This window comes from Dasypus novemcinctus, chromosome 4 (genome assembly GCF_030445035.2).
Source record: "Dasypus novemcinctus isolate mDasNov1 chromosome 4, mDasNov1.1.hap2, whole genome shotgun sequence".
Classification (NCBI taxonomy): Eukaryota; Metazoa; Chordata; class Mammalia; order Cingulata; family Dasypodidae; genus Dasypus; species Dasypus novemcinctus.
The window spans coordinates 157081634-157106303 of NC_080676.1; the positions used below are offsets into that span (position 1 = coordinate 157081634).

The window sequence follows — 24670 nt, forward strand, 5'->3', positions numbered from 1 at the left end:
GTGGACCCACCAGCAGCGCCTCCTTCCTAAGAACACCTCTTCCAAAGTATGGTCAGATCTTGACACTCGGCTGGAGGTCTCTTCCCTAAAGAGGCTGCTGGGGAAACAAGCAGCAGTGCAAGAGCTTTCAAAAGCCCAGCAGCAGGGAATGGAATGCGTTCCGGCCAGTGAGCATAAGAAAGGGAGCCCAAAGTCAAATTAAACACGATCCTTTTAATTTCCTAGTGGTTTTGGGTTTTTGCTCTTGTTTTTGTTTTCGCATGGGCTTCATGGACATTTATGCTCATGGCCAAGGCTGACTGTGCTACAGGACCTCACTGTGTTCATTTAACCCAATAATAAGAAACCATTGAGGGAAGCGGATTTGGCCCAACGGATAGGGCATCCGCCTACCACATGGGAGGTCCAAGGTTCAAACCCAGGACCTCCTGACCTGTGTGATGAGCTGGCCCATGCACAGTGCTGATGTATGCAAGGAGTGCCGTGCCACGCAGAGGTGTGCCCCGTGTAGGGGAGCCCCGTGCTCAAGGAGTGCACCCCATAAGGAGAGCTGCCACACGTAAAAAAAAGTGCAGCCTGCCCAGGAGTGGTGCTGCACACATGGAGAGCTGACGCAGCAAGATGACACAACAGAAAAAGAGACACAGATTCCTGGTGCTGCTGACAAGGATACAAGCAGACATAGAAGAGCACACAGCAAATGGACACAGAGAGCAGACAACTGGGGGGGGGGGGGAGGAGCAGGAAGGGCAAAGGAAGAAGGAGAGAAAGAAAGAGAGAGAGAGAGAAAGAGAGAATGAAAAGAAAAGAAAAAAGAAGATAAAAGAAAAGAAAAGCATTGACCTGAAATCCTTTCTGGAGAGAAGGGGTATAAACTATAAGCAAATGGTAATAAAAGATCAGGCAAAGGGGTAGGGTTATTTCAGAAAGGGGGTGTAAGTGTACCTGTCACAAGTGCTCCAGGCAGGTGTTTGCAAGAGGCTGGTGACTGGGAAAAGTCAGTGCAAGGCTATTAAAAAATACATGCATGGAAGTGGATGTGGCTCAAGCAAATGGGCTGCTGTCTACCATATAGCAGGTCTAGGGTTTGATACCCAGGACCTTCTGGTGAAGGTAAGCTGGCCCGTGTGGCGAGCTGGCCCATGTGGAGTACTGGCCAGCGCGGAGTGCTGCCCCGTGCAGGAGTGCTAGCCAATGCGGAGAGCTGGTGCAGCAAGAGGACACAACAAAAAGAGACACAGAGGGCAGCGGACTTGGCCCAGTGGTTAGGGCGTCCGTCTACCACATGGGAGGTCCGCGGTTCAAACCCTGGGCCTCCTTGACCCGTGTGGAGCTGGCCCATGCGCAGTGCTGATGCGCGCAAGGAGTGCCCTGCCAGGCAGGGGTGTCCCCGCATAGGGGAGCCCCACGCGCAAGGAGTGCGCCCTGTAAGGAGAGCCACCCAGTGCGAAAGAAAGTGCAGCCTGCCCAGGAATGGTGCCACCCACAAGGAGAGCTGACACAACAACAAGATGACACAACAAAAAAGAGACACAGATTCCCGTGCTGCTGACAACAGAAGTGGACAAAGGAACAAGACGCAGCAAATAGACACAGAGAACAGATAACCGGGGTAGGGGATGGAGGGGAGAGAAATAAATAAATCTTTAAAAAAAAAAAAAAAAGACACAGAGGAGAGAGACAACAAGAGATGCAGCAGATCAGGTTGCTGAGGTGGCACAAGAGAATGATTGCCTCTCTCCCACTCCGGAAGGTCCCAAGATTGGTTCCTGGAGTCACCTAATGAGAATACAAGCAGACACAGAAGAACACACAGCGAATGGACACAGAGAGAAGACAGCATACAAAAAAGCCACAAGCAGGGGCAGGATTAAAAAAATAAAAGCATAAAAAATAAAAATTCCTTTAGCTCCCAATACCTGTTATAAAGATCCAGGCTTGGAGGATTTGACCCTTGAGGTTCCCAGAGTCCAGGAAACTCGGGACATTACACACACGTTTCTGCCAAAGGAATGGGGAAGCTCAACTCTTTCAGCCTTAGTGGATGAGGGGGAGAGGGAAGGGAGGGGAAGGGGAGACCAGGGGCCAGACATGTGGGCCCAGCCTCCCCCAAACTGGAAGTCCTCGAACAAGAGTTAAAGGAAAATGGGCTTTTGCTCTGCTCTGCAGCTGGAATCCTTGGACCCACCTGGCAGCAGGTGGGTGTAGCCAGAGCACAGTGTGGTAGAAGGAGGGTGGGATGGATGAGCGTGAGTAGGGTCCCCAAGGCCTCTGTTGCCCCTGTGGCACAGGGGGGTTCCTGGGACCCCAAAGTGGGTACGGCATGGAGACAAGAATTGGGCTGGAAGGCAGCCTGAGCCGCCTCCTGCAGTGTCAAGTCTATGGCCATGGAGCCAATGGCTGCAGGGAGCCCACCTGGGTCAAGGAGGGATGGGCACCCCACCAGACATGGGGAGACCAAGGTGAGCTTGAGTCCCACATGAGAGCCCCTAGACCCCGAGTCCCTGGTTTCAGACGTCAGCAGTGACACCAGCTGGCTACCCAAGACAGGACCAGACCACCCATGCCTGAGTGGATACCGTCAGCATGCGCACGGGGGCCAGTACAGCTGCCTGGCGGGAGAGGCCAGCGCAGAGCCCGGCAAAGACCAGGACACCCTTCCCTTCCCCCAACCCTTGCATCGGTTGCCATCTTGGAAATGAGAGTGGGGAGGAGAGAAACGGCACTCATGGAGAGTTGAGTTATAGGGATCAGTATTTGCCTAGTAGAGCCCATTTCTACTCTGAGGGGGTTGTTTAAACCAGAGGAGGTAGAGGTCAAATTCACTGCAAGCTGGAGTTCCCCCCAGCTACCCACGGGACGGTCTCACTAGGAAGAGAGCCCAGCAGGCTATGTGGTCTCCACAAGCCTCTAAGGTGTGAATCTGTGCCCTCGCCACCTTGGAAGGCTGACTGTCCTCGGGGATCCAGGGGACAGCGCGTCGCAGCAGACACCTGTGCCAGAACGGGGACCCGAGAGTAGGACTGGATGCTGCCATGCTTCCCCCGACACCTGCTGTTGTGGGGTGCGCTGGGCTGAAGCGCGCCCCCACACATCCTCGGCCACAGGAGCGCCTGCGGGCGTGACCTATTTGGAAAGAGGGTCTTTGCTGATGCGATGTGTTAAGAGGTCATACTGGAGGGAGGCTGGCCCTAAAGCCCGCAGTTGGTGTCCTTAGGGAAGAGCAGGGGACACAGCCAGTAACAACGGAGGCAGAGCAGGAAGTGGCACTTCGACAAGCCAAGGAACGCCGAGGCCGGCCGGCCACCACCAGGAGCTGGACCAGGCCAGGGAGGCGTCTCCCCTCGCGCCCTCGGTGGCAGCAGGACCCTGCCAGCCTGCTGCTTCCAGGCTTCTGGCCCAGAACTGTGGGCATGGACTCCTGTTGCCTGAAGCCACCCGGCGTGTGGTCATCCATTATGGCATCTCTAGGGCACTAAGGGACACTCAGGAAGTAAGCCCCACGCCGAGAAGGCCAAAGGGCAAAGCCCGAGTGGATCGATGGTATCCCCACTTTGGCTGACATGTTGGGTCTGAGAGCGCCATGAGGGTATGGGATGACAGAAGACGTAATTATTTCATTATGGAAAAATACAATGCCAGGTTTTTGCATACCCGAGTTTTGTGACCTGAGGAAGTAAATCATAGCAACAGGTTGAACATTATCTGACTTAATCCAAGAAGCAGGCGCCCTACGCCCATTTTACAAATGCTGACGTCTCCAAGCTTGGAGCAGATTAAGCAGCAGAGGTGCCTTTACAATTGTGTTCTAAAAATTAAAGTTTCCGGGAAGTGGTTGTGGCTCAACTGACAGAGTGTCTGCCTACCATATGGAGGGTCCAGGGTTCAAACCCAGGGCTTTCTGACCCGTGTGGTGAGCTGGCCCATGTGCAGTGCTGCCACACACAAGGAGTGCCGTGCCACACGGGAGTGTCCCCCATGTAGGGGTGCCCCATGTGCAAGGGGTGCGCCCCATAAGGAGAGCCTTCCCACACGAAAAAGGTGTAGCCTGCACAGGACTGGCACCACACACGTGGAGAGCTGACGCAGCAAGATGACACAACAACAAAAAAAAGCGACACAGTTTCCCGGGGCCACACGGCAAGAATGCAAGCGGACCCAGAAGAACACATAGTGAATGGACAGAGAGAAGACAATGAGGGGAAGGGGAGAGAAACAAATAAATCTTTTAAAAAAGAAAAAATGAAAGTTTCTGGAGGCCTGTGCTCGTTCTGAAATGGAGGGAAGCCGGTCTCCCGAAGGCAGAGTCCTCCAGGTTTGGAATCAGGCAGGGACTTCGGCAAGCAGGGCTTCCCCGGGCACTCCGCGGGGCATCGGCCCCTGTTCCGTCTTCCTGGTTTAAATCCACCCGACGTGACCCCTGGGAGCAGAGGCTTGCAGACCAGGCAGGCGCCCTTCCAAGCCCCCCAAGGGGAAGGCTGAGGCAGGAGGGGGGAAAGCTGGCAGAGGACACGGCTTTCCTTGGCTGTTTTCTTTTCTTTTCTCCTCCCTTTAAATCGACCCTCCCTATCTCCAATAAGGCTTATCTTTCAGCAAACTCGAGCGGGCCCAGCGCGGGCTGCATACAGAACTTCAAATGTTTTGCACACAGCATTTTAAAGGCCTGACCTGAGCCCAGGAAGGCTGCAGCAAGGCCCAGAAACCACTCCTCATTTCATCGCCATCACACGGAGGCATTCCCCCCCGCTGCCGCCCCGGGTCACGTCTGTCACCTGTACCCACCCCCTCCATCCCGCCTGCCCTCCAGACGCCTGCCGTTTCCACCCTGCAGGGGGTCAGGGACCAGCTCCCGCCCTGGTGTCTTCCACTTGAGTGTTCCCGCGAGTTTGCAGGGCTGCCCGAGGACGGAGCCCTAATGCGTTCCGGGGCCGCCAGGCTTGCGCTGGAGGAAGGGACTGGAGCGAGGCGTCCCCGGGGCGGTAAATCCCGCCTCAGCCGCCAGGGGGCCACACCCCAGCCCGGTGGCCAAGGCACAGGGCGACGTCGCCACGGAGGGCGTGCCTGGGGAGTCAGCAGGACTGAGTGCAGAAAGAAGGCAAAAAGTAACAAAAGAAGAGCCTTCCTCGGGTCCTGGGAGACTATAAAGTGCTCTCCTAGGGCGGAGCGGGGAGCAGGGCCTGGATGGCCTGGGTGGCCAGGAGCGCCCGTGGGTGCTTTCAGCGGAGAATGGGGGCTTGAGGGAGCAGATGAGGTTGAGGATGGGTCTCTAGGGAGTGATGCCCTTTTCCTTATACCCAGAGTTTTAGTTTCTGTTTCTTGTCTGGATTTTGCTGTTCAAGGCCAGGAACAGAACAACTAATTGAAAGAAGACTTGCATGGGGCAGGCTGGCTGCATCAAAGAAGACATTTCCGGTCTCGGACTGGATCCATATAATTAAATTCAAAGATGCTGTAAGGATGTGCTGTGGGGCGAGCACCATTCAGTGGAGTGGGAGCGTGAGAACAGAGGAGACCGTCAGCCAAGCTTTCTCCCACAGAAGGCACCTTCCGTCAGGCAGAAGCACTCCTTATAAGGGCCTTAGGCGCAATTAAAAAGACTGTACCATGGATCTGGGTCTGGATTCCGACCTCCATCAGCCCTGAGGAGACCCTCGGGGGGAGTCCACCTGCCAGGCTTGCTCCCCTGCTGGGGACCGTGTCCTTTTCTTCTAAGTGGTTGGCTGGGAGGAGACGCTTTTGTCGCTCAGTCACCCAGAGGGGTCTGCCTTTTCCATCCACCCACCTGGCTGAGGCGTCTTCTTCCCCCGCCCGCTCTTTGTGCACAAAGCCTCCGTGTCCATTAGCACGACATGCAGAGCAATGAGAACGACAGAAGGACGATCTCCGTGCGGTGGGTCTGCAGCGAGTTCACGGAAAGAGCCGCGGTCCAGGCGGACACGCATCAAGAAGTGGGCAAAACATCCCAGGGTCCCCAGGATGGAGGAATAGAGTGTGGATTAGAGTGGACTTACTGATACTCTATTCTGGAACTAATGTGATTAGTAGTGGAAGCAGATGTAACACTGAGATGGAGAAAGTGGCCATGGTAGCTGCTGAGGGTGGGGAGTGGGAAGAAGAGATGTGATGTGGGGGCATTTTCAGGACTTGGAGTTGTCCTGAGTGGTACTGTAGGGACAGTTGCTGGACATTGTATGTCCTGCCATGGCCCGCTGGGTGGACTGGGGGAGAGTGTAAACTATAATGTGGACCATTGACCATGAGGTGCAGCAGTGCTCAGAGATGTATTTTACCAAGTGTAATGAATGTCCCATGATGACGGAGGAGGTTGTTGTTATGGGAGGAGTGGGGTGAAGGGGGTGGGGGTTATATGGGGACCTCATATTTTTTTAATGTAATATTAAAAATAAATGAATTTTTAAAAAAAGAAGTGGGCAAACGACCACACTACACTCTACTTGGTGGGGGGATGAGCCCCCGCCCACAGGAACTGGCCTTTAGGGTTCCCACGTGAATGGGGCTGTTCTGTCTTCAGCCTTTTCCAATTTCCAATTTATAGGGGAAGTCCGGGCCTGTAATTTAGGGAGGAAAATGGGGGCCTTGTGTTCCCCCTTTGAAACTACCGCTACCTAAATGGAAAAACAAGGCCCACTCTCAACAATCAGTCAGTCCACATTTAATGACCAGAAAAAGCCTTTAATTTCCTGAGGAGGCTTAGAAACCTTTACCAAGTAGGCGGCTACTGTGATATCTGTTTAGGAAATAAGTGGAGGGGGAGGAAAAAAGATGCACGGGGAGTACAGAGCTGGGGGGCGGCTGTGTCCCCAGCTTCTCCTCCCACTTCTTCCCACCAGGGCGCCCCCCCCCCCCCCCCGCCATCACGCCGTGGACGCTGCTGCAGGGACATATGGCTACTTGCCAGCTCCCTGAGCTCCGGGGTCAGCCTCGGGGGGCTCTGCCACTGTCCTGCCCTCCCTCGTTCCCTAGAGACCCATCCTCAACTTCATCTGCTTCCTCAAGCCCCCATTCTCCACTGAAACCACCCACAGGCACTCCCGGCCGCCCAGGCCATCCAGGGCCTGCACCCATCCCAGCGGCCTCCCTCTGCTCCAAGAGAGCACGACCCCAAGATCACGGGCAGCCAACCCCAGAACCTCACAGACTCCGGGGAGAAAGCCTCAGCTTGCCGAGGCCTTGATTTTGGACTTCTCCAGACCTCAAAACGATAAGCCAAGGGAAGTGAATTTGGCTCAACGGATAGAGCGTCCGTCTACCACATGGGAGGTCCAGGGTTCAAACCCAGGGCCTCCTTGACCCGTGTGGAACTGGTCCGCATGCAGTGCTGATGCGCGCAAGGAGCGCCCTGCCACAGAGGGGTGTCCCCTGCATAGGGGAGCCCCACGCGCAAGGAGTGTGCCCTGTAAGGAGAGCTGCCCAGCGGGAAAGAAAGTGCAGCCTGCCCAGGAATGGCGCCACACACGCAGAGAGCTGACACAACAAGATGACACAACAAAAAGAAACACAGATTCCCAGTGCTGCTGACAAGAACACAAGCAGACACAGAAGAACACACAACAAATGGACACAGAGAATGGACAACTGGGGGGGGGGGCAGGGAAGGGGAGAGGAAAAAAAACAATTAAAAAAAAACCCCAAAACCATAAGCCAATAAATTCTGGTGGTTAAGCCGACCCATTGTGTCACAGTGGCTCTGACAAAGGAAGATGCTCCCATACCTGCACTGTCATCCTCCCACAAGAGGCCCTCTCCCCATCTCCCAGCCCCTGCCCTCCCCTGTCTTTCTGGCCACCACCCTGGGGTGGGCTTGCTCATCTCCCCTGCTCCTGTCGGGCCCACCCGTCCCCACGGTGCCACTTCTGTCCATTGGTGTCTGTGCCGGGTACACAGGAGGTCCTGGTTTATGCTCGTGCCATGGAACTGGGTGCCGGGGGGCCTCTCCCAGGCCCTCCAGGCTGCCCTGGCGGCCTTCCTTTCCGGTTCCTGAAAGTGTTGACATGGAGCGAGCCCCGCTGCCCCTGACCCACGCGCCGTCGCACGCGTTCACGACATGCCACCTCACCAACGAGATTTGAAGCTCTTTGGAGGCCAGGACCAGGGTGTCTGTGTTTCTGCCTCCACGACACGATCGAGGCCCTGAGAATATTAGTTTCCGCTTAAACAGTTTGCAGGCCTGCAGCCGTTTTGCCTAGTGGATCTGGGTTCTGGGAGAGAATTACCCGTCAAGGACTGAATCCATTTTGAACATTGATAAAAAATTCCCAGGGGCAGGATAGTATATTCTATCCGTGTTCAGCTTCCTAAGGGCATGCTGAGGCCTGCTGACTTCGGCATCCGCAGAGAAACTTACTAAAGTGTGGGTTCCAGGTCCTGACCCAGGCCTACTAAGTCAGAATTTGGGGCGATCTTTGTTTTTGTTTTTAAAGATTTATTTTATTTATTTCTCTCCCCTTCCCCTCCCCCCCCCCCCCCCCGGTTGTCTGTTCTCTGTGTCCATTTGCTGTGTGTTCTTTGTCCGCTTCTGTTGTTGTCAGCGGCTCGGGAATCTGTGTTTCTTTTTGTTGTGTCATCTTGCTGTGTCAGCTCTCCGTGTGTGCGGCGCCATTCCTGGGCAGGCTGCACTTTCTTTCGCGCTGGGCGGCTCTCCTTACGGGGCGCACTCCTTGCGCATGGGGCTCCCCTACGCGGGGGACACCCCTGCGTGGCAGGGCACTCCTTGAACGCATCAGCGCTGCACATGGGCCAGCTCCACACGGGTCAAGGAGGCCCAGGGTTTGAACCATGGACCTCCCATGTGGTAGACAGACGCCCTATCCACTGGGCCAAGTTTGCTTCCCGATCTGTGTTTTGATGTCAGCTGCCACCCCAATCTGGGTGATTGGCCTGGCAAAGCTGAGCATCACTGATGTAGATGCACAGGCATTAAATACTGAGCCTAGACGAGCTATCGGAATGGGAGACACAACCCATGTCTTATCACAGCTCCCCGAGCCCGCCGGGGCGGCGCCGACAACGCGTGATGCCTTCCTAGGTGATCAGCCGCTTCTCGCGCCGGACGGTCTGGCGACTGTCTCCCAGACAGTGACTGCATCTCCCCGTGCACAGCGACATTCTCCCAAAGTCAGGGGCCAGTGGGGAGAGTCTGGGGGGTCACCAGGGTGACCCTGTGGGCAGGCCTCCATCCTGAAGCTTTGCAGCCAGCTGCCCATACAGCGGCTACCTGTGTTCCCGGGCTGGCTGCCCCTGGAGGGGAGAATTAGAGCGTGTTGTTCGTTTATAATGTTTGCTTTGCTTTTGGAAACACCTCAGGGCAACTCGGGGTAGGTTTTCACAGGGATGTTTGACTTGGCTTTGCTGCAAAGTTCCCCCTTTTGAGTCTATTGATTGCAAGTCCGCACACGGCCCCACATCCAGGAGCCTAACACCAGGCCTCACAGAAATCGGCAGGGCGGGCAAGCGAAATGAAATGCTGGGAGGGCTGGCCTGGGCCTCCCAGCCCCCACACGGCCCCTCGGCCTGGAGCGGCTCTAAAGTCAGGTCAGGTATGGCACCCCGATGGCACGGCGCCTGGCGACTGCCTGGCAAGGGCAGCTCCTGCCCGGCCCACGGTAGGGTCTGAAGGGGAAAGAGGATTCTTTCCCAGAGGTGTAGTTTCCTTTTTTTTTTTTTAAGCTCCTAATTTGTTCATATCTTTTTTTTTTTAAACTTTCAGTGGTAAATTGCTCACCCTTCTTGATGTTACTCTCAAGTTTCAACGAGGTGCCACATGACACTTTTCATCCCTGTCGCCACTGCTGTGGTCCATTCCCATCGTTTCATTTAATCTCACAGAACCCTAGGCAGTGGGTATTATTAGCTCTCTTTTACTGGTGAGAAAACCAACTCAGAGAAGTTAGGGGAGTGGCCCAAGTTTGCCCGGCTGATCAGTGGGGGAGCAGGCACCGCACCCCAGCACCCCGTCCCACCGGCAGTGTGGCTGCCCTCCGCCTGGGCGGAGTAAGACCTTCCATGCCATTAGCCCTTCAAGTTCCACCCCGACTTTCTTCCTTTGCCTGGCATTAGGAACCGACAGTGGCTTATCGGAGGGCCAAAGGATTCCACCTGCTGGCATCAGGGATATCCACCCAGGTTGCATTAGCAAAGAAAGTCACCAGGTTGCAGTCACCTACGTGCATGCATAAAAATACAATACCAGGGGGAGTTTTTGCCCGTATTGCGTTTCTTTTTTAGAAAAGTGAAGGCATAGTGTGATGGTAAAAACAGACTAAAACCATCCAATGGAATGAACCCCGAGACCTGTGCGACACGGCCGCGGTCATCCAACCCAGGCACGGTCACACGCAGAGGTGTGGGAGGGAAGCTGAGTGCACAGACCGCAGCCCCTCGTGGACCTTCCTGCATGGAAATCAGTTGGGGCTGAGGCCAGAGAACCTGAGCTGGAACCACGGGCTTTGGGGAGTGGACCCACAAATGCCCAGATTCCTTCCGGCTGCGTCCAGGGGTCAGTGCGAAGTCAAGGCCCGCGACCGCTGCGCGAAGCTCTTGGGCAGCCGCCTGGGCCCTAGTTCAAGGCCGCGGGGCTCTCTCTGCTTGAGAGACACAACACAGGCTCCCCGCCAGTCCCTCACCCTTCCTGGGGTTGATTTTGGTGGAAGGAGGGAAATGGGCGTGAGTATAATTTAGGACTTTGTAATTCAGTCATAAGAGAACATTGGATAGAAACAGAGTCCTATTAATTTACAAGCCCATTTACTGATGAAATCCAAGGAATCCAAAGGACCGAAGCCATTGTTTAAACACAGATTCCACGCCCCGTGTCCTGCACACCCACTTGGCCAGACAAGGCAGGCTGGAAGGGGTTAATGGTGCGGTTCTGTCTTGAATAAGCCGCTAAACATGCCTGTCTTCTAATTTTTCTGTAACAAGCAGCAAGAAGAAACCGCCAGAGTAACAGTGATTACTATTTTATCTGGATGCTTTCCATAGGCTAACTCTGATACCCACAAGAGCTAAAGTTGGTAGTATTATCCCAAGTTTGCCTATGGGGGGAACAAGAGACCAGATGAACCCAGTAACTCGTCCACAGATACGTTAGCAAGGGGGCGAGCCCGGAAATGAGCCAGGTCTCCCCCCCACAAACTGGCTCCCATGGAGTGCTGTTCTTATCCCTGCTTATCGGACGGGGTATCACATTTTACTACCACACTGGCCAGAAGGTCAAGAGCAATTAGGCGGTGCCCATAGCATGCTCAGGGGTCAGTCCTGGAATTAGCAGAGTTCACTTTCAGCCAAGAAACGAGTAGCCCAAGGAAATGAAATCTTAGATATTTTCTTTCGTTAGCGCGTAGACATTACATGAGAGGGCTATGGTATGTTAAAGATATATCACTGTGGCATCTTGTAAATTTTACAGCTCCTGTTTTACGCTTCATCAGCATTCCTGATCTTATCGTGGGGTTCACTTCAAATATACTGGGTGAGTGGAAGTGGAAGGATCAAATGAAAGTTGTACATTATTGGACACGGATGTCTTTAGGAACTAATTTTTTTTTCTTGGATTTCATCGTTCCAGTGTTATCTGTTACTGCTTTACTAGGAAGTTTCTCTGCATTCATAACATGATAGTTATAGGAAATTACAGTCGTCTGCTATAAAACAAAATATACGAAGTACTTCTCACATTTAAACATCTTTCTGATCACAGAGAAGTCTTCCTTAAATGAAGGAGAAGGGTCTTGACCAGACTGCACAATCACATCACTAGGGAAGCTTTAAGATATTCCTGATGATTGGGTCAATTAAGCCAGGTCTCTGAGAAGGGCCGTGGAGGGCAGGGATGGTTTATAAACCTCCACAGGTGACTCTAATGTGCAGCAAGGGTTGAAGGCTACTGGGTGTAGGCAATAACACATTTTAAGTTCTTGGAGTTAGAGGTGAGCATTATCGTTGCACTGAATATGTCATAAAAGGAGAACCAGTTGATATTATGTGTGTCAATCAAGAGTTTTGAAAACAATACAACTAAAATATATGTGAGAATATAACCCACACAAGTCAGGGAGTTTCGAACGTAAAGGAGATGCTCAGTAAATATTATTGAAAGAGGGACTGAACGGTGTCGAATAAGGTTTTATACAAAACATAGTATTTTGACAAAACTAAGATCTGTCTATCTCATTGATAGAAGATTATCAATTAAACTATGAAATTCCATCCAGTTTAAGATGCTCCAGGGTTTCAAAAATGTTTTTATAAGACAGGTAAAACATGAGGCATATAATGGATGGAAATACAGTATTCAAAAATTCTTTTACTTTGCTGCCTGGTGGACTCCAACTGTTATACCATCGATTTCCACTAGAGGTCAATGGGATCTGCTACTTCAGGGTCCAAAAGGAAGACAGAAAACTTATTTTTTCTATTGAAACTCTTAAGAGCATCCCCCTCTTAAAGACAAACGACTTAATCTCGCGTTTTGTGGAGTTGTTGCCCATTATTTCCCTTTTGTTAAGATCTGTCCAAAGAAATCTCACAGAGTGTAGAATTGTTTAAAAAGTAAATCGAACAAATGTAACGGCTCCATCGAAAACGATCCCTCCCCTTTTATTGATGTTCCTAATTTCCCACTGTGCTTGTGAGCCCTGAGCAATCCACAGTGGTTTACGGAGAAGAGATGGGAACCGTGGCAGGAAGGTTGAGGTCTCTAAATTAAGACACAAAATCAAATGAAAAGTAAAGCTTGCAGGAAGGAATACGATGTCTTCCAATTGGAAAACAGCGGAGTGTGCCATCCTGCCCACGAGTCCCGGCTCGCTGAGACAGGGAAACCCGGGGGAAGGAGGAACTGGGGCCCAGGGGACACGGCCCGAGCTGAAACCCCAGCCCAGGGCCTGGACACTGACCCAGGCCCTCGAGGCTGAAAGCCTGGAAGGCTTTTCTTGTTGGGTGAGGGCACAGCTCCCAGCAAAGTGACAGAGACTTCAGTGCCACTTGAGGCCCACGGAAGCTTCTGGAGATAGGCTTTGAGCAGTGCGACTTAAACTGTTACCAATCTCCAATGAAAAATCATATTTTGATCAAGCTAAAATGCCATCAACTGTGCAATGAAATATTGCTATAAAGGGAAAAAATGTCCAACTATGGTATGCTGTCCATTGTAAGATGCATCCTGAGATGTTCAAACAGGAAAAAATGTGAGTCTTTTACTCAGTGAAATGCAGTGTTTTGAAAGCACTGAGTAAGCATTTCAAAATTTTTATAGCAAATTGACCAAGTTATTTGTGTCTGCTAAGTCCAATAATAAAAGAAACTGGGCTTGCATTTTGCATGCCTTTATTTTTTACTTCATTTTTTCCTAAAAATGTATTTTCCAAAAATACTGACACACGACAGCTTGGATATTCTTTAAAAAGTGGGCCGTCACCCTAATGAGTTTGTAAAGCACTGCCAGAAGTCCACCCAGACCTTTCAGAGGAGGAGCCCCAGAGGGATGACCCTGCCCAGGATGACCGTTGCCATTTTCTAGGGGATAACTCAGGTAGAAAAACACACAGGGGGAAGAAAGGCGCACTTTGATCGCGAAGCCCTGCATGGCTGAGGAGGTGAAAGGGAATTCTAAGCAGAAGCTTGGAGACTCCTGAGTGTCACCCCTTCCCCACTCCTCCCCCTGCTGGATGCACATACCCAACAACAAGCCAAGGTCACCCAGGTGGCTGCAGTGTAAAGAATAGGCGAAACCACCCAGAATTGCCCAAGTGTATTGTATATTTAGCTTAAGAGGAGAAATGCAGAGAGGTGCATAGCCAAACTCCTTCCAGGCTTGAGTTAGCCCAAATCTGCTGGCTTGGCTGGAAGGGAGGCGAAAGCCTCCGTGTATGGCTAACTGTGAAGTGGCCAATTTGCTTCTCTGAAAAAATGCCTGTTTGCACTCTTGGTGCCTTTTATTTTGAGAAAGCAATCTGGTAATAATATCCATCAAAATGTAAAATGCGGATACTCTTTAACCCACCAGTTTCTCTGCTAGAAATTCATTCTACACTTAAAAAGTAAGCAAAGAGGGAAACGGACTTTGGCCCAGTGGTTAGGGCGTCCGTCTACCATATGGGAGGTCCGCGGTTCAAACCCCGGGCCTCCTTGACCCGTGTGGAGCTGGCCATGCGCAGTGCTGATGCGCGCAAGGAGTGCCGTGCCACGCAAGGGTGTCCCCCGCGTGGGGGAGCCCCACGCACAAGGAGTGCGCCCGTGAGGAAAGCCGCCCAGCGTGAAAAGAAAGTGCAGCCTGCCCAGGAATGGCGCCGCCCACACTTCCCGTGCCGCTGATGACAACAGAAGCGGACAAAGAAACAAGACGCAGCAAATAGACACCAAGAACAGACAACCAGGGGAGGGGGGGAAATTAAATAAATAAATAAATCTTTAAAAAAAAAAAAAGTAAGCAAAGACAAGACACACATAACACAGTATTCACTATTCATCAGCTCATGATGAGGAAAAAGAAATTGGAATAAAACTAAATGTCCTTCACTAAAAGACTGATTTAAAAAGTTGTGCAATGGAATCCTTGTAATGGAATCTTACGCACCCGTAAAAGATTAAAATGTTTCTCTAGGTACTAATATGGAAAGAGTTCCAAGGTACATTTTTGAAGTAAAAGGAGCACATTGAACTACAATGGGTACAGTATGATCCCATTTGTGTGAAAAAGAAGCATATGCATTTTTAAGATGCATGGAATCCTTCCCAAAGATGTACAAGGAGCTGCACACAGCAGTCACCTCTGGGACATGGAGCTAAGAGTCAAGATTGGGGAGAAGGACTTTCATTTTCAGCATCATACTCTTCCATACCACCATATATATATTCCATACCACCATATATATATATATAAATCAATACAATATGGAACAAGGTGCCTATTGCACAATATTAATAACTACAGGAAATGGCAACAAATATCAGTGAACCAAAGAAATAAACTGAAACAAGGGGTTGCATAAAATAGTACCCTAAAAGCTATGATACCTTCAGGACAGGTAGACACAAAACTCCTCGTTGGCCCTCAACCATGACTGGAGAATATTTTTGGTAACAAGCAATCCCAGCCTCCCTCTGAGGACCCCATAAAACTCAGCAGAATATGCAGCAGGACATCCAAGGATTCCAGGAATCGTGGTCATTAGTAGGTGAAAAAGCCCAGGACAACACTCTGAGTATTTAATTACTATGTGGAAATGGAACGTGCAGAAAGAAGATTGGATAGGTTACTTAAAGAAAAAAACGCTTGCCTTGCATAAATATAGGGAGTGCCTTGGCTACCAGCAGCGCTGCTAACTTTTACAAATGGGACACACGTTTCCTGTTTAATGCCAGCCTGCACAGTGCCCATTCACACCATTGGTTTTGGAAATATTTTTCTTGAAAGTTGTATATAGTGAGTATATTATATATTGGTATATATAAAATATATATAGCTCACATTTTGAGCACTACTGTATTCTTAGCCTGAGAAACTTGTAGAAGGAGACTTCTGTACACTCTGGGGCACTCAGCACATCCTACTACAAACACTCCCAGCCGACAAGTATTTTCAGTGCTATCCTGAGTCGAGTGCATTCTTCAAAGCACCTTGTTTACTCCTCCTTGGTCTTGCTTTCTGCCATTTATTTTCTGTTTGAGGAAACAGTTTAGACATATAATGGCAGGTAAAAGATGCAAGTGGTCATTTTGGACTTGTCTTAAAGAGACAAAGAAAGTCCATGATGCTGGATGTCAAAAAGCCAGCTTTCAGGCCACTCGAAATGACCTCGTGGAAATGGTGGAGGAGGAAGAGGGTGAGGTTCAATGGGCCATGAGGAAGGGGTGGAAATCCTTCAGTTATGCCAGGCACCAGAAAGATCATTGCGAGTGTTGGAGAGTTGACCAAGGGGATTTGAAGAGGGTGTCAGAATTATGCTTATAAAGAGCCAAAGAGGGAAGTGGATGTGGCTCAACTGATAGTGCACCCACCTACCATATAGGAGGTCCAGGGTTCAAACCCAGGGCCTCCTGGCCCATGTGGTGAGCTGGCCCAAGCACAGTGCTGCTGTGTGCAGCGAGTGCCATGCCATGTAGGGGTGTCCCCATGTAGGGGAGGCCCACGTGCAAGGAGTGTGCCCTGCAAGGAGAGCTGCCCCATGTGAAAAAAGCACAGCCTGCCCAGGAGTGGCGCCGCACACATGGAGAACTGATGCAGCAAGATGACACAATAAAAAAGAGACACAGATTCTTGGTGCCGCTGAGAAGGTAAGTGGACACAGAACACACAACACACAGCGAACCGACACAAGAGAGCAGACAAACCCGGGTGGGCGGGGCATGGGGGGAAGGAGAGAGAAATAAATCTTAAAAAAAAAAAGAATAGTGAATTACCTACAAGAAAAAAATGGAATTTTATTTTTAAAAAAGATCCAAAGAGTCTCTTTCTCAATGTACCTGGACCTGCTATGTAACCGCCCTTCTGACATATCTGTGGTGAGCCGGGGCAGAGCGATCCCCTCCCAAAAGAACACAGGAGCCATCTGGCCTCCCAGTGCACAAGGAAAGAAGGGTGAGGCAGCTGGGCTACTTCACTGAAAAGGTAGCAAGATGGAGAAACAATGGTCTTTTCCAGAACTCCTCTCAGGGGAAGGGCCATGGGTGATACAAGAAATTCTTGAATAACTGGCCTGGAGTGGAGGGGTTAGCCAAGCGAGACAATGCTTTTTGGGATGGGTGGTCTCCCTCAATTATGAAGTTTTTGTTTCCTTTAGAGGGAACTGCAGATTTAAGGCAAAGATGAATTATCCTGACAAAGAGTAGAGTCTAAGGCTTCTTCCCCCACAGCCTTTCTTCCTGCAGGGCTCTTCGTTTATCTGCCGCCTCCCTGCCCTAGGCACTACCGTTGTGCTTATTTTGTTAGAACGTGATTTTCTCTTCTCCCTGTGGGAAGGACTGGCCCACTCGCCAGTGGTGGGGGCACTTCCGGCGCTGGGCACCTCAGGAGTCAGGCATATCCGGTGTCAGCCATCTTGGGAGGAGTCCGATTCTCACACCCGAATCCTGCACGCACAATGCCGCTAGGGACTTTGAAAGATGAAAGTGGCCCTTTGACCTATTTTGGGCTAAATTAGAAGAGAGTAGATGTTTGGATGTGGTGCTCACCACATGGAAGCAAGAGTCACGATGGGATGGGGTTTTCGAGCAGCCAGGGAAGGGGAGCTGTGGTGCTGCGATGGCGACGTCTATTAGGGGATGAAGATAAATACGGTGAGAGGCAGAGTCACTTTTGAGAGACAGTGTTGCCCCTGCCATATAGGGATTCTCCCTAACGATCTCAGAAATCTGAGGCTTCTTCCCTGGAGGAAAGCAGCAGTTACTTTCTTAAAGGCTTTGGATTGACACCTCAGAAACTGTAAGTCTATTTGCTGACCATCTATACAATCTGCCAATCTTCAAAGAAATTAGAATTTCAGCTGCCTACTGGAGATGCCGAGTCCCCTTGGGCCTCATGGAAGGTGGCCTGCCTTTGCTAAAGCAGACAGAGGACATAAACACCCAGAGTCCACTTACATCCAGGGCTCAGTTGAATTCTTGGCCCCCTCATCCTCGAATGTGGTGGATACATCTCTGGGCTCAGGCCAAGCAGCCCTGAGTTCCCTGGACTTTCTCCCACCAGTCAGACTGGAAATACTGGAAAAGCAGAGGCAGCTGCCCTTGGGGTGTGTCAGTATTTTCTTTACTTTTGGCAGGTTCAGTTTTGACGAGAAACTGGAATAATAATTATCATGATACATGTTTACCACTTTTAAACTAATTAATCCCTCGGAGTCCTCTTTGGGGGAAAGCATTCTACCCACCTCATACATCAGGAAACCAAGAGGCCATATGGTCTGACTGGGCTGGGTGGTCGCTGGTGTCAGTAGTAGGAGGACGGAGACTGAAACTTCAACAGTTCTTGACTTCTTGGCCTGTGTCCAGATCGCTGGGCCTTGCAGAGCCTAGAAAATAACACATGAGAAACTGAAGTGGACCAAACTATAAACCTCAAGAACAGTTGGCTGTAGTTAGGAGTATAGCACCCTGTGACCCTGCTTGTGCCTGTTTCGCTTGGAGGGACAGGCTTGGAGAGGAAGAAAACTCAATTTTCCAGGAGTGTTTTCCCCACCTTTAATGACCAGTTAAAGCAAAACTTCTGAAAACAAACTTCCCCTTAAAAGGAAAGCCCAAGTTGCTGCAAAGGTTTCGTCTTTCCCTTTTGAATCCCAAGGTCTGTGGCCATATAATCCAATGTTGGGCTGAAAAAATATTTGTCTACAGAAACACTCACCCAGGGTGTTGGGGACACCAGTACCAGGACAGGGGGTGGAAACTGAATGGTAACCAAATCCTCTAGGTCAGGCTCTGACCTGCTTAGTAAGAACCCTCTTAACCATTTTTAACAAGAAGTATCTAGGTTTTCTCCTGATTCCATCCTATCTGCCCACAATATTTTTCTTAAAAAAACAGTTGCAGTGGCAGGTGTAGGTAAGAGGAGAAGGGAAGATGTTTGGTAATCAAGCTCTTCAATGGTCATGGCTATTTACAGAAGATGGTAGAAGCACAGAAGGATGTGGGTTGGGAACCCTCCAACCCCACCAAAGAAAGACTCATTTAAAGAAATGAAAGCCAGTAAAGATGATCCAGGCTGAGTTACCAGAGAGCATGGCTTGTGTTTTCATAGTAAGTGAAGTCAAGCAGGCTTCTTTCAGGGTGTGTCAAGGCAGATGAACAACCTTTCTGAGGCACAGCCTTGCTATCTCTATGCTTTCCTTCTGAACCCAGTGCAGGCATTTAGTTGGTCCTGATCCCATATTGCCTTGTATTCCTGTACAACGTTTCACAGATAGATGCCCTGTTTCCCCAGTTTAATAGCAGATTTCTTAGTAACAGGAACTAGAGTTTTCATAATTATTATTAAAGGAAAATGATGGCTCAAATGTTTCTACTTATCAGCCGAAGGACATAAACTAATTTCAATATCATTCCTTTGCTTGATTTCTTTCCATGTTTCCCAATACCCTGCTAAGGCCCAAATTTTGAGAGTTCTCACCAATGCAAGGAACACATCTGCGAGCCATGTGTTGCTTTCCTTTGCTCCTATACAATGGTAATTTTTTTCAGCTACTATAGGAAGCTCGACTGATTCAGAAGTATAAGGCCTGGAGAAGATACTCATTGACATTATCCGCAGGCCTCAATGCCGCCATCTGCTTGGAAAGTGGTTGCCCAAGAAGCTCATCCCAGTTTCCAAATTTGGCTGGTCTGTTTTGAGGCGGTAGCCTCATATTGAAATAATTTCTCACCTCCCCCCCCAAAAAAGAGTCAAGAGTAGTTTCAGTTTTAACTTATTTTATGTAGTCGGAATTGTGACTGCCACAAAAAAAGCCTGGAAAGTTCTGTTGAGAATGTGTGTCTAGGCATATGGATAACTGTTCCAGCTTAACGGTCTGTGAACACCATTAGTAGCCCTTGAAATGGTTCTCCAGGAAGTGCTGACTGTTAATGACTTTGCCCAGATGCTCCCATGTGAGCAGAACAAAGAGATAATGTATAACTTTGCGGAGTAGCCAAGGGCCTTGAGTTGACCGCCTGTTCAGGGAGCCCAAGATCACGGGCCATCCCAAAGCCAGAAAACCTTGCCAGAGGAACAGTTGAAAGTAGACTGACCGTCCTTCTGTCTGTGGACAGAAGAGTCATGAATTCATAGATTGTGGTGTCCCTTCTACTGGTTGGCAGAGGGCACCACCTGAAGCAGTCAGAAGTGCTAAGACAACTTATGTGGCTAAGGGGGAGCTTCCATTAGTAACTATTAAATGACTTTTACTTTGTAAGATAATAATGTACTAAGTGCTTTGAGACAGTCAAATATGCCCACAAGATGTTAATAATCTAGTTAAGGGAGATAAGGGACAAGGTTGAAAAACTAGTTAAAAGTACAAGACAATAGAAATGGTGAAAGCACATCATGGTGTTTGTAACTAGTGGTTGAAAGGGAAAGTCTAAGGTCATGTACATTACTAGAAGGAAAGCTAAAAACTGTAACATGGGACTGTATGAGAGAGTAAAACCTCACGTAAAACATGAATATGGGTGATATTGCATATATAAGACTGTTTTTGCAGAATATAAATACAAATATATTAGAGAGAAGGAAAAAGTAACTGCTATGTATGGCAGGGGAAGCATAGAGAAGAGAGGTGATGAACTTTGCTTATTATTATTACTGGAATAATGGAAGTGCTGTAAGAATGATTGATGAATGTACAAATATGTGATTATACCAAATACCATTGATTGCATACTTTGGATGGATTTATGCTTCATTAATATGTATCAATATAATTGATTTGTTAAAAAAATACAAGACGATGGAATACTCTTCAGCCAGGAAAGTGAATGACACGGATTACATGAGCTAGAAGTGGAAAAAGGCTAATAGTTGAATAGGAGAGCATCTCTGTAAAAATTAAAGAGTCAGAGGTTCCTTTTGGGGAGGGAAGTGAAGTTGGGGAGTGTGGCGAAGGGACCCTTTCATTTCTTACTCCATCTACTTATGAACTGAGCAAATCATTTAGAACAAGAAAATATTTATATATTACTTAAAATAAAAATTTAAAAAAAGACATAACTGAAGTCTAGGGGGTGCCACTGACGTATGGAGGTTGGAGCTGTACACACCTCACAAGCTGCGACTTTTATCCCTCTCTCCCCTTTCTCCTCCTTTGCAGAATCCCAGGTTTGCTCAGGAACCCTCTCATTTCCATGCAGTCCTGTGCCTCAGGAGACACCTGAAAAACCCAAAGCATGGTGGTCCCCATTCCCTCTGCTCCCACTGAGCTTGCTCATGTGATATAATTGGGAGGTTTAAGTGGAAGCCTGATGGGGGGCTGCTGGGTAAAGTTTCTTTGCTCTTAACAAGAGCAATGAAGGAGATAAAGCACCTCTCCTAATGGAGATGGCAGTGTCTGGGTGTGATTCCTGGAAATGTGGCGGCCATCTTGGTGCACTATAGAGCTAGCCTGAGGACCAGAGTAGAAAGAGGAGAAAAACTGAATCCTTGAAGACATCACTGAGCCTCAGAATCAGCCCACTCTGCGCTGCCCTACTGCAGGGCACAGTTTTCTTTTGGTTTAAGCCAGTCAAAGTGGAATTATCTGTTACTTGCAGCTGAATACATCTTAACCTCTCAGGAGCCTTGTTTGATAGAGTCCTTAAGCCCCTTGGGTGCACCTCAAGGGGATTCTGGGCCCCAAGGGACATGCCCCTGGAAACTAGGACCTACTCTAGGACAGAGAAGGAGTCACGGCCTGTTTGGGGTTAGGAGGAGAGAGGGAGACTTGGGGGAGGCAGGGACTCATACTGAAATAGGGATGTTCTTTCTCTTGGCATCTTGATGGCTAGTGGGCTGCAAGAATGTGGGAAAAAGGCATCATGCAAGTGGCTCTGCAGTCTGGCCTTTGGAGTATTTGATGCAAGTTCCTAAGAGAGGTGGGAACTGCACTTGGGATGCCAAAAGAGCCATTGCAACTGAAGTCTACTTGGAGGAAATGCTGTGTTCCCACAGCTGTCATGGTGGAGTGGAAAAGGAGAACGTTAGCATCTTCCTAGAGCAGAAGCAAGTCTGGAGGTCGGGCAGCAGCTGCGCTGAGCAGAACTGGAGCCTTGCAGAGCTGCAGGGAGGCTGCAGGGGCAGCCTGAGCACAGCCCTGGGGCCAGGCTGCAGCAGAGTCCAGAGTCCCACAGTGGCTTGGAAGGGCCACGTGGTGGGAAAGAGGGGAGGGTGGGGAGCAAGCCCACTGCAGATGGCCCAGGATGCACAACAACGTGCACCAGAGGCGATGATGGTTTTGATTGGTTTGGAGATGAGTCTACCCAAATGCAATGCTAGGAATTAAACTCCAGCGACCCCAAACTGCTCTTGATCTAAAAGTTTTTAAAGGAGGATAATCTCTTACAGTAGGTTGGAGCTGGGCCCCTTGAGGGAGAACAGAGAAATGAAGTTTTGCTGTGTTTGTGTATGTGTGTGTGTGTGTGTGTGTGTGTGTAGGAAAGGGAGAGGCAGAGGGAGAGAGGGAATGGGGTTCCTCATTTACCTTCTCCTAAGGAAGGATGGTTTATATGTGTGCCCTGAGCTCCTCCCCTTGCACTGAAATCTGTTTTTCTCTGGTCTGGCCGCCAGCTTGAAATCCATCAACCTGCCTGCTTCTTGCAGTGAAGTCAGGGAAGGCTTATTCTTACATGCAAACCCTGAAAGGAGGTAAAAAACGAAACAAACAAAAACCTAGCCCTGGGTTTTTCAGAGGCTCTACAGAGCTCCAAAAGTGAAAGGAAGGTGTTTCAGGGGTTGCAAATGCTCAACTTAAACCCTATTGAATTGGTTTCTAACTGCAGAAAAACTAATAAAAACAGCACACGCTCACCAACTGTAAAACACACTGACTGCCAAAACATCAGGGACCAGCCGAGGCAAACTGGCCTTTCCTTTGACTTACTCTCTGTGCCCACCTGGGAATCAGGCTTCTTCCAGAACCTCTGTGAGAGAGTTTGCATTTCTTGCAAATATGCCGGCGGTTAGGAATTTTGTAGCTCCTGCATTGATCTTTTAAAAAAAGTCAGCCTTGCTTTTATCCATGCACATGAAACTGTGGGAGGATAGCCATAACACGCTGTCATCACAGCAAGCTTTTACATAACCAGGTTGTGTCAAAACAACTTGTGACAGGCCCAATCATGGTGTCATATTTATCATTTATTGTGAGTTTTTGATGTTTCTTGTCTGGCTTTTATATTTACGAATAAGAATATAAACTACCGTTAGATATTGTCGATGGTTCTGCTTCAGAAGAGAAACTTCTCTTTCTTCTTTCAAGCATCTGGATCAGTTTAAACCAACCGCCTTTTGACAGTCATCTGGGATTTCCACCTTGATTTCTGTCTTCATCAAAATATACAAAAGGTACAAATTTGAACTTATAAAATAAAACTTTACTAATAAAATATTACATGTGTTTCCTACATTGGGGTTTCTGTAGGATTCAAATATCAAAATGTTTCTGCTGAGTAAAAAAGTTTTGAGAAGCACTTTATTAAGGATTCCATTTGATTCACTTCCATTAACATTTATTGCAGCCTTGACTCAATTATAATTTACACATGGTGAGTTCTAGGGGGATGGGAGCCAGGCGAGTTCAATTAAGATTGGCAGTAGCCTTCAGAAAAAGTCCATAGCTGGTCCTTGTTTGAGAAGCAGCCCCACTGGTCCTTGCCTGGCCAGGGGAGCAGTTCTATTCCTGGGTGTGCGAGTGGGGGCGGGGGGGGTGGAGGTCAGACTGGGAACTGACACAGAAGGGGAGTAGGACGGTAACGTACGGTGGGGTGGGGACTAATGAGGGGTCGCACAGGTAGGGAGGGGACAGTCGGGAGCGAGAATGTTTTTCTCGGCAATAAGACTTTTCTGAATGCCAAGTGGGCATCTCTTTGGAGGCACACCAAAAAGGATTGTTCTTGCGAAATTTCATCCCTGAGGTATGGACTAATAAGCAACTGGCTGATGCCTCTTGAAAAATCCCGTTGATCTTCACTGTGAGATCTGGGTTCTTTCCAAGGCCCACTGTGTGCTGCCCTGCTGGTCGCACAGGCCATGGAGAAGGGTGTTTTGCTGACAGAACCCTGCAAAGCTCAGATCGCCGGTGAGATGATCAAGTCACGTCTGGAGACACGTCCCAGGAGGCAGACACTGTGGCTGCTCGTCTATGCGCATTGTCACCTTCCTTCTCAGGAGCAGGACTCCAGCCTTGTTGGGATGACGGCCTGCTCGACAGCTCGTGTGCTTGGTTTCTTTGCCCCCTGCTTTTTCCAGCTACCTCGCAATGGCAATGGAACCCAACTATGGTGAATTAATTGAAGGGAAGGCTGCTAGTTTGTGATTCCAAGAAAATCCTTTAAAAGGGAGCGGAATTGTTGGCGCTGCCCTTTGCCGCTTCCTCTTCGCACCTTCCTGCCTGGGAAGCGGGGGCGATGTTGGGGGAAGCACAGCACACACGGAGGATGGCTGAACCAAAAAAAAAAAAAGGATCCTTGTCCCTGACCTGATGGCACCTTGGAGCCACTGCCCCAGCCCTGAAATGCACCTCCAGATTTCTTGTTAGGAGAGAAAACAGTAAGTCCTAACTGGTCACTGGGATCTGCATTCCCTTGTATGTCCAGCCAAGTGCAATTCCAAACAGATGCACTTCCATAGCTGCTTAAGTCAGGTGTGGGATTAAATTAGCTGACCAGGAAGATGGGAGAAGTTTCAGGAATGTGAGTTTGTAAGACGACTAGATTAGGGTTGACGGATTACAGCCATTTGGTTTGTGGGCCCATGAGCTAAGAAGGGTGTTTGCAATTTTTAATGGCTGAAAACAAGTCAAAAAAGAATACTGTTTCATGATGCATATAAATGAGAGGAAGTTCAAAATTTCAGTGTCCATAAATAAAGATTTTTGTTTTTTTTAAAAAGAGGTATAGGATTTGAACCCAGAACCTTGTACCTATTCCTGTGCTTTGCAAATTTCACCTCTTTTTGAGCTCAAAAAATGTCTTTCACATTCATGCGCCG

The 24670-nt window shown here is 49.4% G+C and overlaps 1 long non-coding RNA gene across 1 annotated transcript in view; it reads right to left on the reverse strand.

Annotated features, from left to right (window-relative positions):
- Positions 1-17601: 17601 nt before the first annotated feature.
- Positions 17602-24670, reverse strand: part of LOC131278383 (uncharacterized) — a 61781-nt gene continuing 54712 nt past the window's right edge. Inside the window, exons 2-3 of the long non-coding RNA XR_009185699.2 lie at positions 17889-18029; positions 17602-17799 (exon numbers count right to left, since the gene is read on the reverse strand). This is a non-coding gene — a long non-coding RNA (uncharacterized lncRNA). The remainder of the gene's footprint in view (positions 17800-17888; positions 18030-24670) is intronic.